The following is an 11,766-nucleotide window of genomic DNA, read 5'->3' as shown; positions in this document are numbered from 1 at the left end:
TGTGTCTGTGTATCGACCAACGACAAAGAAACAGGTCCGTTCCCTGACAGGCGATACGTCCCTAACTTTGCAACCTTGAGAGAGAGAGAGAGTGAGAGAGAGAGAGAGAGAGAGAGAGAGAGAGAGAGAGAGAGAGAGAGAGAGAGAGAGAGAGAGAGAGAGAGAGAGAGAGAGAGAGAGAGAGAGAGAGAGAGAGAGCGGGTTTGTCCTTCGCGGGGGGTATGCAGTGCCTCGGCATTGCACTTCACAGCGCTCATTACACCTGCGAAAAGGCCGGATACGACACGCATAAGACTCATTTTTATAAACAAAGAGCGTCACATTTATGGTTCTTGTATCTCTGTGGAGTTGTCTCGAGCAGCCCGAGAGCTCTGTCATTCTTCTTAGTAGTTTACGTCATTATATTTTCCCAGATGACGTAAGAATATTGCCACACACAAGGTTTGGTTTTATGACTATGTTGACACGTTTCAGGGGCAAAGAACCTGGCCTTGTCCGTACCTTGAATTTGATATTTTGAGTGCGATTCAGAACACTGGTGAACGTTATGGTTGCGTTTGGACTTGAACAAGTACAGTGAGGTCTCTCGAAGCAACGCTTCGCGAAAGCAGTGTCCACGGAAGACACGTTCAACCGGACTTCTGTGTGCATCCTGTATTTATTTTTGAACCTCATCATAGAAAGTTCAACCAGATTCAAGAACGAGATTCCAAGATAGGACACTTTCCTCTCCTGTGTGTATCCTGTATTTCTTTGCGAACCTCATCATAGAAAGTTCAACCAGATTCAAGGGCGAGATTCCAAGATACACTTTCCCCTCCTGTGTGTATCCTGTATTTCTTTGCAAACCTCATCATAGAAAGTTCAACCAGATTCAAGGGCGAGATTCCAAGATAGGACACTTTCCTCTCCTGTGTGCATCCTGTATTTCTTTGCGAACCTCATCATAGAAAGTACAACCAGATTCAAGAACGAGATTCCAAGATAGGACATTTTTCTCTTCTGTGTGCATCCTGTATTTCTTTGCGAACCCCACCATTGCGATATCCATAGAGAGTTTAACCAGATTCAAGGGCGAGATTCAAAGATGTCGCAATTCTTTGCTATTGTGGGCATCGTGTATTCCACGGTGAATCTCATCTTTGGGATAATTGCAATGACCACGGATCAATGGGAAAATAGGGATATGGTGACAAAAGAAAACGATACTATGTCAATGAACGCTGGACTGTGGTATATCTGTGAAAATGGGAAATGTTTCAAACGCGATGATGGTAAGGAAAGCAAAGGGGTGGGTGGGGGTGGGGGTTCGGTCAGGTTAGATGGTAGAGCACTGCACCTGCAGGTCCCGGGTAACAGGTTCGAATCCGCGCGCGCGCGCGCGCGTGTGTGTGTGTGTGTGTGTGTGTGTGTGTGTGTGTGTGTGTGTGTGTGTGCGTGCGTGTGTGTGTATATATATGTGTGTGTGTGCGTGTGTGTGTGCGTGTGTGTGTGTGTGTGTGTGTGTGTGTGTGTGTGTGTGTGTGTGTGTGTGTGTGTGTGTGTGTGTGTGTAGTGAGTGTGTTTTTCAAGTTTTTGCGATGACTCAGATATGGTATCAATGTGTCACGCCGTGGCGCGTAAAAGGCCTCTGACACTCTGCCTGATGTACAGGTGGCGGGTTTAATATGTAGGGGAAGGGCTCCTAATATGGACCGGCTCCTAATATGGACCACCACCAACTAACGGCGCGAGAGCGCTCAAAAAAGTTTTATTCGCTGTATTCACCCTCTTTGGATAACTTGCACATGTCAAAACAGTTGCAGAAACACAAATCTCAAAACCGTTAGGCTTTTTCTCTTTTTTCACTTTTGGCAGCGTTCACTCTAAATTTGCCGCCTAAAACGGACTTGTTTCTGTCTACAGCGAAAGCTTTTATCAAACAGAAATGGTTATATATGACAGCTAAAACCGTATTTGTTACATTTTAGCAGTGTTGACCCCGAGTTTCTACTGCAAACAAAAAATAATAGCAAAATCTCAAAGTATGTGCGAGTCCCCTAATATGGACCACCTTCAACAAATCGAAGAAAATAAAAGCTAAAGGCTATTTTCATTAATTCATTAAGAAGCTTGCTGGTAATAACCTATAACTAGCCCTCGAGATTTAAAAAAAATGCAACAAAAAGTCTTCTTTTCGTGGAAGTTGATAATTTCACTTATTTTCACCCTGTTTTTGATAAGCTTCTTTATTGTCCTGGTGTGCTTCAAATAATGCTATCATCAAGTTCAACCCGAAACAGATAAATCTAGAGCATATTTTAATTAGGCTGACTTGTACGTACATTAAGTTGTATCATGTTATTTTGAAATATAGGGGGCTTTTTACAGTTATTCGTGAAGGCCGCTTTACTGATCCATATTAGGCGCCCAGGCTCCTAATATGGACCCTTTGTGATTTTTTCTGTATTTAATTTTTGCTGAATGTGTATCAAAGCTATTTTACTCTAATTAGGCCTAACGGTTAACCTAAGAAAGAAGGACTACCAAACACAAAATGAAACTTCTTTGCACGAAAACAAGCTAGTTATCAGCAATAAACAAAAAGTGGTCCATATTAGGGGCCCTTCCCCTATATAAATACAAAAACGCGCAAATCAATGTAGCGCGACTCAAACGACCCGAATTCCCAAACAATGGGATAATAAAGTTTGCAAAAAAAATATCAACGCCAAGAACAAGAATAACCGGCACTGTTGGCCTAGTGGTAAGGCGTCCGCCCCGTGATCGGGAGGTCGTGGGTTCGAACCCCGGCCGGGTCATACCTAAGACTTTAAAATTGGCAAACAAACAAACAAAAAACGAGAATTACGACAACGACTTCAAAAGTGGACTTTTACCAACAATACTATCTTTTCCACATAATCACAAACACAATCATATCCTGCGGCATCCGCAACATCGACACATGACAAAAACAACGGATACAGTTGTAATGGGGCATGGCAGTCTTTGTTGTTTTGTAGAAATTCCTCCTTTTGACCCAACTGCCATTGATATCATAAGTTATTTGTATTTTTGAACAACATAATGACATCTGTAAAAGATCAACACAGTCATTGTTCCCAGAGATCACGTAAGCGGTCCATGGCTGCGGTGCACGAACAAGTTACCAACCGGGTGGGAGCCAGCGTTGGATTGTTTGAAATTGAGATTTGCTGTGATTTCAGCCAATCAGACCCGGTGTAACACGAGAAAAGTGCTCCCACGAGATTTTTTTTTTTTTTTTTTTTATTCTTCTTTTTTCCTTTTCCAAACAATATAACATAAGACAGATCAAAAACATTCCACATAGGGTAACGAAAATAGCAAATATCCAATTGAAACTCCGGAGTAAACATTTCGTACGAAAAAGTTACTCCCTTTACGAAAAAAGCACTCCCCCATTGCACGAGAAAATTACTCCCCAAGACAGGTGAGTTCCGAGTAAACATTTCGCACAAAAATGTTACTCCCCTGAAGAATAAATAACGAATAAATTACTTCACCCCAACACGAGCAATTTAACTTCCCATGCCAGGTGTACGAAATGTTTACTCCCTTGTCCCCTGTTAGTCTTGGTGGTGGAAGGGGTGGAAGGAGGGTAGCGCGACATTCGTGTGCGCGAGATCACTTATTGGCATTATCCCTTCGCCCGCATCCCATTTTTGCGTACGAGATTTTTACTGGAAGTAAAAAAAAAATGGGGAGTAACAATTTCGTGGAGGGAGTAATTTTTTCGTGCCTTGGGGAGTTTTTTTCTCGTACGAAAAGTGTACTCGGAGTAAGAATTTCGTACGAAATATTTACTCCGGAGTAAATTTTTCCGTGGAGTAAAAATGTCGTGTTACACCGGCCCGCGGTTTGTTCTCGCCCGTTTTGGTAGCAACCATTTTCGCTTCGAGAACCTCGGCCCATGTGAACAATTATTGACTGTCAAAATCTGTGTCAAATGTCATCGTTTGGTCAAACATATACATACCATTTATGTATTGGTCAGTTTTACGAGTAGTTAGAACTGCTTTTCGTGTGTTTACGGTTTGACGCACTCAAACTTTTGCAGCCGCCTAAATATGACTTCAGGTCGGCCTCTGACGTCACAGTCTAAAAGTCAGACGTTAAGTCGAATGGAGCAGGCGTGTGTGTGTGTGTGTGTGGGGGGGGGGGGGGGTTGCGTGTGTGTGCGTGCGTGCGTGTGTACGTGGTTGCGTGCGTTTGTGTGTGTGTGTGTGTTGGTGCATGTGTGTGTGTGTGTGTGTGTGCACGGTGAAGGTGCGTGTGTGTGTGTGTGTGTGTGTGTGTGTGTGTGTGTGTGTGTGTGTGTACGTACGTACGTACGTGTGTGCGTACGTTTGTGCGTGCGTGTTTTGTGTGTTTGTATGTACGTACGTGCGTGCGTGTTTGTGTAAGTGTGTGTGTGTGTGTGTGTGTGTGTGTGTGTATGTGTGTGTGTGTGTCTGTGTCTGTGTGTGTACATCCATTCTAACATACATTATGTCTCATCCTATTACAGGCTGTGTGTGCGCTTTTGTGTGTGTGTGTGTGTGTGTGTGTGTGTGTGTGTGTGTGTGTGTGTGTGTGTGTGTGTGTGTGTACGTACGTACGTACGTGTGTGCGTACGTTTGTGCGTGCGCTCATTCTAACACACATTATGTCTCATCCTATTACAGGCTGGGTGTATATCTGCCAAGTGTCAGGAATCCTGGGAATTATGATGATGGTCTTTTCTGTGGCAATGCAAGTCGCATCATTGCGATGTCTGGCCAGTTTGCCCTACTGGATTGTTGTCATTTTCAACGGCGTCGAGATCTGTGGAGGTAGGGGTGCGTGCAGCTTCACTGCATGAGCCATTTTACCGTTCTAATTATGATTCTGGGTATTATGCTGTTGATTGCTTACCGCGTGTTGAACGTTGCATCAATGTGCCAAGCAAGGCACCAGTGCCAGTGACTTAACCCCCTTCGTGTGTACACGCAAGCCCAAGAGCAAATGCGCTAGGAAAAAATCCTGTATTCCATGTCAGAGTTCGGTGGGTTATAGAAACACGAAAATACCCAGCATATGCCTCCCCCGAAATCGGCGTATGCTGCCTGAATGGCGGGGTATAAACGGTCATACACGTACAAATCCACTCGTGCTAAAAACATGAGTGAACGTGGGAGTCTAAGCCCATGAACGAAGAAGAAGAAGAAGGAGAAGCAAGGCACGAAATAACACTTTGTATACCTCTCTGAGGGCAAAGACGCAATCATTAAGAACTTCTTCTGGAACGTCACATATTTCAAGAAACACTCCAACCCCAAAGCATCTTCACTGTCTTGAACGCTCTCACCTACATTAGCGACTGAATTCTATTCAATAAGAATTTACTTTCTATTAGCAAGAATATTATGAACTTGGAAGAAGAATCATTTCATGTGGATACAATAAGGGACTGGGGATGTGAGATAAGTCAAGGTTCCTGCTTTCACAGATATAGGTGATTTACTCATTGTCATCCAATATAACGGGGTCCTGATTTGGCCTATATGGTCCGCTGGACCCAAAAAGCAACAACAATCATTCAATCAATCCGATTGAACTGTTAAACAGAGTGTCACACAGCCAGAAGCTTATAAGCTGGAAACGATAAGCTTCTGTGTACGTCTGGATTTGCAGAGTACAGGGAAGACTGATGTGCCAACACTGTAAAACCAAGATCAACTCTCTTTTTGTCTCTCTTTTGTTTTTACACTTATTTATTTTTTACAAGGACAGCACAAGCAAACAATGAGGACATTATGAACGTACTACCTGCTTAATAATAATACTGTCAAATAATAGTACAGTGAACGAAAAAACAAAAAACAAAAACAAAACAAAAACAATAAAAACAAAACAAACAATGACATATATATATAAATCATCACATCTCTGCACAACCTAGCGTACTACCTAACAAACTTTTCATATGAGGACCATCATTTTACAAATCAGGGCCGGACTAGGCTAAGAGGAGGGGGGGGGGTTGCCAGTGGGGGTCAGGGGGCAAAGCCCCCTGAAGCTGATGGGTAGGTCATATTCTGAGATAGCAAAATGGTCGCTCCTTGCATGAAACGGCATAAAATAAACAATAATAAAAAATGTTTTAAATAAGTGAGGTACATGTTTAGGCTAGGGGGGGGGGGGGGGGTTGCGCAACCCCCATAACCCCCCCGGTAGTCCGGCCCTGCAAATTATCTTGGTGGGGGAGGTGCCATCAGACTATGAAGACAAGCTCAGACGGGCGCAGTGGCGTGGTGGTAAGACGTCGGCATCCTAATCGGGAGGTCGTGAGTTCGAATCCCGGTCGCTGCCGCCTGGTGGGTTAAGAGTGGAGATTTTTCCGATCTCCCAGGTCAACTTAATATGTGCAGACCTGCTAGTGACTTTACCCCCTTCGTGTGTACACGCAAGCACAAGACCAAGTGCGCACGGAAAAAATCCTGTAATCCATGTCAGAGTTCGGTGGGTTATGAAAACACGAAATTGAATTTTAAAGGAATTTGTTCGCACAGGGGGTGAATTTCGATTAAATCTGCTCAGCCTCAGTAGCAGATGTGAGTGTTCTCTTGAACATTATTTTGTGAAGCTGAAACAGCATTTTTTAGTTTATTGCAAAAACACATTTTGGGTGTGTGTGTGTGTGTGTGTGTGTGTGTGTGTGTGTGTGTGTGTGTGTGTGTATGTGTGTGTGTGTGTGTATGTGTGTGTGTGTGTGTGTGTGTGTGTGTGTATGTGTGTGTGTGTGTAATATACAGTGTAAAAAAGGAGTCTGGTTGTCGCGACATATGTCGCGTTACTTTGCGTATACCGTCACCTGGTTGTCACGACATATGTCGCGCTACAGTAACTGGCTCAGTCTGTTTGGTCGGTTCCGATTACCTCTCATGGATGCGAAGACCTATACATGACCGTTTTTTGTTATTTTTCTCTGTGTTAATTCACCAGTGGCTATGCAACATGTGTTACAGAATTGCACCAGTGTAAGGGTTAAAATGGAGGTAACAGTCTATAAATAGAAAATCTGAAAAAAATAGGTCTTGAAAGGGCGGGAGTTCTAATCGGGGGATGGGGGTCTGATAGTTGGGGGAGGAGGGTAAGAAGAGAGGGAGTCTCTTATCGGATTAGGGATGGGGGGGGGGTTAAAGGGGGGGGGGGAGTACGTCTCGCTCTCTCTCTCTCTCTTTGTCTCTCTCTCTCTCTCTCTCTCTCTCTCTCTCTCTCTCTCTCTCTCTCTAATTCTCGGTATTTTTTCATTTTTTCTTTCGCTCTGAACCCCCCCCCCCTCACCGTCGCCTATAGCCCCCCCTCCCTCCCCCCCCCCCCCCCCCCCCTTCACTCTCCAACACAGCTACTCCGCGCCCCTGACTGTTAACCTGCTCTTACAGAAGAAAAAAAAGAGCTGGAAACAAAAATGCGACCGCGTAGAATCATTGTTCTCTTCTGTTTCAGCTATCTCTACAATTGTGGAATTCAGTACCTACGTGAAGAACACAGGCGCGAACGCTCACGAGTATGGATACTGCTTTGAACTGACTGTATCCGGTTTCGCTCTATCCATCGCCGGATGGCTTTGTACTCTCCTCTCCTGGGGGGCTGTACAAAAGATTAGGTCCCTTTGTGCAACAATATGACGTTGTGATACATGTGCCGCGCCAGTCTGCTGTGCGAACAAATCCACTATAAGAGTGGTAAGATAATAACATCTTCTTCTTTTTCTTCTTCTTCTTTGTTCATGGGCTTAGACTCCCACGTTCACTCGTGTTTTTAGCACGAGTGGATTTGTACGTGTACGTATGACCGTTTAATTTTACCCCGCCATTCGGCCGATTTCGGGGGAGGCATGCTGGGTATTTTCGTGTTTCTATAACCCACCGAACTCTGACATGGATTACAGGGTCTTTTCCGTGCGCACTTGGTCTTGTGCTTGCGTGTACACACGAAGGGGGTTAAGTCACTAGCAGGTCTGCACATAAGTTGACCTGGGAGATTGGAAAATCTCCACTCTTAACCCACCAGGCGGCAGCGACCGGGATTCGAACTCACGACCTCCCGATGCCGATGTCTTACCACCACGCCACCGTCTGCGCCAGTCGATAATAACATCAATGATCAACATTTTCTCTTTGTTTTGCTCATTCTGTGTATATGTCCAACATATATACATGTGTCACCGCTCTGAATGTACATATGAAAGGTTTCGGATTAAACGTGATTGCGAACAACCATACCATTGAGTGAAACTGTGTGAAGAGCAATGAGATGTGTGTCAAGGTGGTGGTCGTGGTGGTGGTGGTGTGAGTGTGTGTGTGTGTGTGTGTGTGTGTGTGTGTGTGTGTGTGTGTGTGTGTGTGTGTGTGTGTGTTTTAGAACATACATGCTCTCGGAGCATCTCTCTCTCTCTCTCTCTCTCTCTCTCTCTCTCTCTCTCTCTCTCTCTATGTGTGTCTCTCTCTCTAATTGATCATCTAAATTGATGATATGTTCGTGTGTCTCTCTCTCTCTAATTGATCATCTAAATTGATGCTATGTTCTTAACTTTCATTTTATTATAATCATGTAGCAGTAGTTTTCTTTACTTGCTTATTCTTTAGCTATTTTAGACAAGTCCCTCTTTAGGGCGAGGGCCAGATGTAAAAAAGGAGATCACTGCTTACTCTATTACCCTCGTTAAATAAAGAATTGTTCTTGTTCTTGTTCTCTCTCTCTCTCTCTCTCTCTCTCTCTCTCTCTCTCTCTCTCTCTCTCTCTCTCTCTCTCTCTCTCTCTCTCTCTCTCTCTCTCTCTCTCTCTTTCTCTCTCTCTCTCTCTTTCTCTCTCTCTCTCTCTTTCTCTCTCTTTCTCTTTCTCTCTCTCTCTCTCTCTCTCTCTCTCTCTCTCTCTCTCTCTCTCTCTCTCTCTCTCTCTCTCTCTCTCTCTCGTTTTAACATACCACTCTTCACTCACAAGCTAACAAAAACAGTAAGACAGGTTTGGACTCCACAAAATATGTATTTATTTAGGGCATCCAAGATTAAGCATAATGCAACATGAAATAACTGAAAGTGACAAACCTATTAAAATCATGAACGGACATAGTAACTGCTAATTAAAGCTGTCAAACTCTCACATAGGGGCCTACTCTTGTTGCGCATGTTGTATACATTGAAAGCGCTTGCGCCCCCTTTGTTTCTCAGATAAAGGACAACTGGATTCGTAAAAAATTAATGGGGGGGGGGGGGGGGGGGGGGGGAGGGGGGTTAAGGGGGCAGGGGAGATCTTTAAACAGGGGTCTTGAAAGAAGTTACAGTGCACAACATAGACTTGTTTCTTGTAGAATGCAAGCTATACTAAGGCCTAAAAAAAAAAAATAGGTGTGGTTACGGTAACCCGACCTACCCTATTTTTAGGGGCCGATCCTATAACTTTTTATTACATTTGTCAAAAACAAACAAAAAAACCAAAAAAAACCGAGTGCAAAAAACGCAATGAAAGCGAAAGCGCCCGTGTCGCACACTTATTTCCCTGTCAAGTAGGTTTAATTTGTACACATTAGAGAAAAAAGTTTTAAAAAAAAAGTGATTGCCTACCTACCTACCCTATTTTTTTGGGGCTATGTTACCGTAACCACACCTATTTTTTTTTGGCCTAACCACTCTACTGCTGAGTTTACCTCCTTATTTGTATATAAAAAAAACTCTTCTCAACTACGCGAGTAGTCGATGACTGATTGACTTTTTGAGTCCAACGGTTTCTTTTGGGCCAGTGGGCCATATTGGTACAATTCCATGTGTGTAGTACCTTCGATGCTGGTATCATTTGGGGGGCTGCTCTTTTTAAACTTCAACATTAAGCTGAACTATGAAATGCTGGTTGGCATTCAAGATACTAGACAACCTGCAAGAGAAGTATTCGACGTTGAAGATGTGGGACTTTAGCTATGCCCCAAGAAGGGATAAACACGACGCAAGTTTGGGTCTAACATTGTTTTACCTCGAGCTGAAGACAATTACAACAGTAAATGATACAACAAAAATGAAACAACGGTTCTCCGTGGTGTGTATTGGTCAGATCAACTGAGCCTTTGTTTAACTATAACTGTGCATACAAATACCAACGATTTTTGTATTTGAATACTGGTGTCAAAAACATGGCCCAATTTGTAAGAAGGGCCGCATCACGTAAATCCCGTTTAAGCGTTTCTCGCGGCCAATTTTGTATTCAAACTTTGAAATGTGATTCATCCTAAAATGTGTCCCTTTTCATTCAAGGGACGCAACCACTCGGTACACGTTTTCGAAGAAATCGACTTTTTGGGTGAAATCAAATTAAATGTCACCACAAATTTCCTCCACATGCAAGAAACTGACATGCTTTTCGTCCTTAAATAAGTTCACTTCTTTAATCTGACCAGGAAACAACGTTTCATTCTCGAGGATATAATTATCAAGTCAGAAAGATGACAGAGGCAGATAGCTGACATCGTTACACCGGCCACTGCTGCACATTTCTTCTTTGTTAGCCTAGGCTAGAGTAGCCTCTCCTTCTTGAGAGGAGGAAGCAGACACCAGCTGGATAAGCGAGGATACACGCAGCGACGGTAAGAGCGAAGGAGTACCCATACTTCAAATTCAAGACTCCACCGATGTCAACCTTGCATGCGTACACGGCGAGCTCGATGATGACGCAAACACCTGCAAAATAGCGGTGCATGTGTACGCAATGAGCTTAATAAAGTTTACATAATGGACGATTTTGGGAAATAACTCTGTCCGGTCTGTATGGGCTGTAAAAGAATGGGACAAAAATAACCCGCATGTGTATCATGAACACCCCCCCTCCACCCCATTGTGAGTAAATGAGCGAGTGACTGAGTGACTAGGAAAGGTCGTGAGTGAATGGGCGAGTGACTGAGTGACTAAGAGAGTTGGTGAGTGAATGTGCGAGCGACTGAGTGACTAGGAGAGGTGGTGAGTGGATGCGCGAGCGACTGAGTGACTAGGAGAGGTGGTGAGTGAATGCGCGAGCGACTGAGTGACTATGAGAGGTGGTGAGTGAAAGAGCGAGTGACTGAGTGAGTGTCAGAGAGAGGTAGGGTTCACTGACTACTGTGGGATTTTACACCCCCCTATGTTCGAGGGTGTATAGGCTTCACTCTGTCTGTCTGTCTGTCTTCCTGTCTGTCTGTCTGTCTGTCTTCCTGTCTGTCTGTCTGTCTGTCTGTCTGTCTGTCTGTCTGTCTGTCTGACTGTTTGTCCACACATAGATATATATGGTGTGTATGGGTAGATTGAGCTGACATTTGGTGTTTTTTATTAGCAAACAATCAGTGGGCTTAGATTGGCAGTGATTCGCTATGGTTGAACAATACACTGTTCAGCTAGTAGTACATTGTCAAGCTGAATAAGTATCTCTATGTTAAGCAAATATTACAACATTAATGTTGGTAAATCATCAATGGACTGGAATAACCGAGCCATATCACTTGGAAGAAAAATAAGTAGAAAGATTGCGCATTATTGCCTGAAGCATGAAGAAATTAGACTGCACAAATTTATTCATTCGTTTCAAAATGCAAATGCTGTACGAGTGAAACCAAATATACATGCACCTCCAAGGAAAAAATGTCAATATTGACGATTGTCAAAATAGTCCACATGTATTATTGTTAAGATTGTAATCACACACTGAACACAAAACGTTCAGGTTTATTTTCTCAGTGGTATAGCCCAGATCAACGGGAGACTG

At 43.6% G+C, this 11,766-nt stretch overlaps 1 long non-coding RNA gene across 1 annotated transcript; it reads left to right on the top strand.

Annotated features, from left to right (window-relative positions):
- The first annotated feature begins 544 nt into the window (after positions 1–544).
- Positions 545–8,267, top strand: LOC138956103 (uncharacterized). Its single transcript, XR_011452498.1, has 3 exons — positions 545–1,274; positions 4,689–4,835; positions 7,492–8,267. It is a non-coding gene; the product is annotated as an uncharacterized lncRNA (long non-coding RNA).
- The last annotated feature ends 3,499 nt before the right edge of the window (positions 8,268–11,766 follow it).

Source organism: Littorina saxatilis, unplaced genomic scaffold (genome assembly GCF_037325665.1).
Source record: "Littorina saxatilis isolate snail1 unplaced genomic scaffold, US_GU_Lsax_2.0 scaffold_330, whole genome shotgun sequence".
NCBI lineage: Eukaryota > Metazoa > Mollusca > Gastropoda > Littorinimorpha > Littorinidae > Littorina > Littorina saxatilis.
This window is presented reverse-complemented; position numbering and strand designations above follow the sequence as displayed.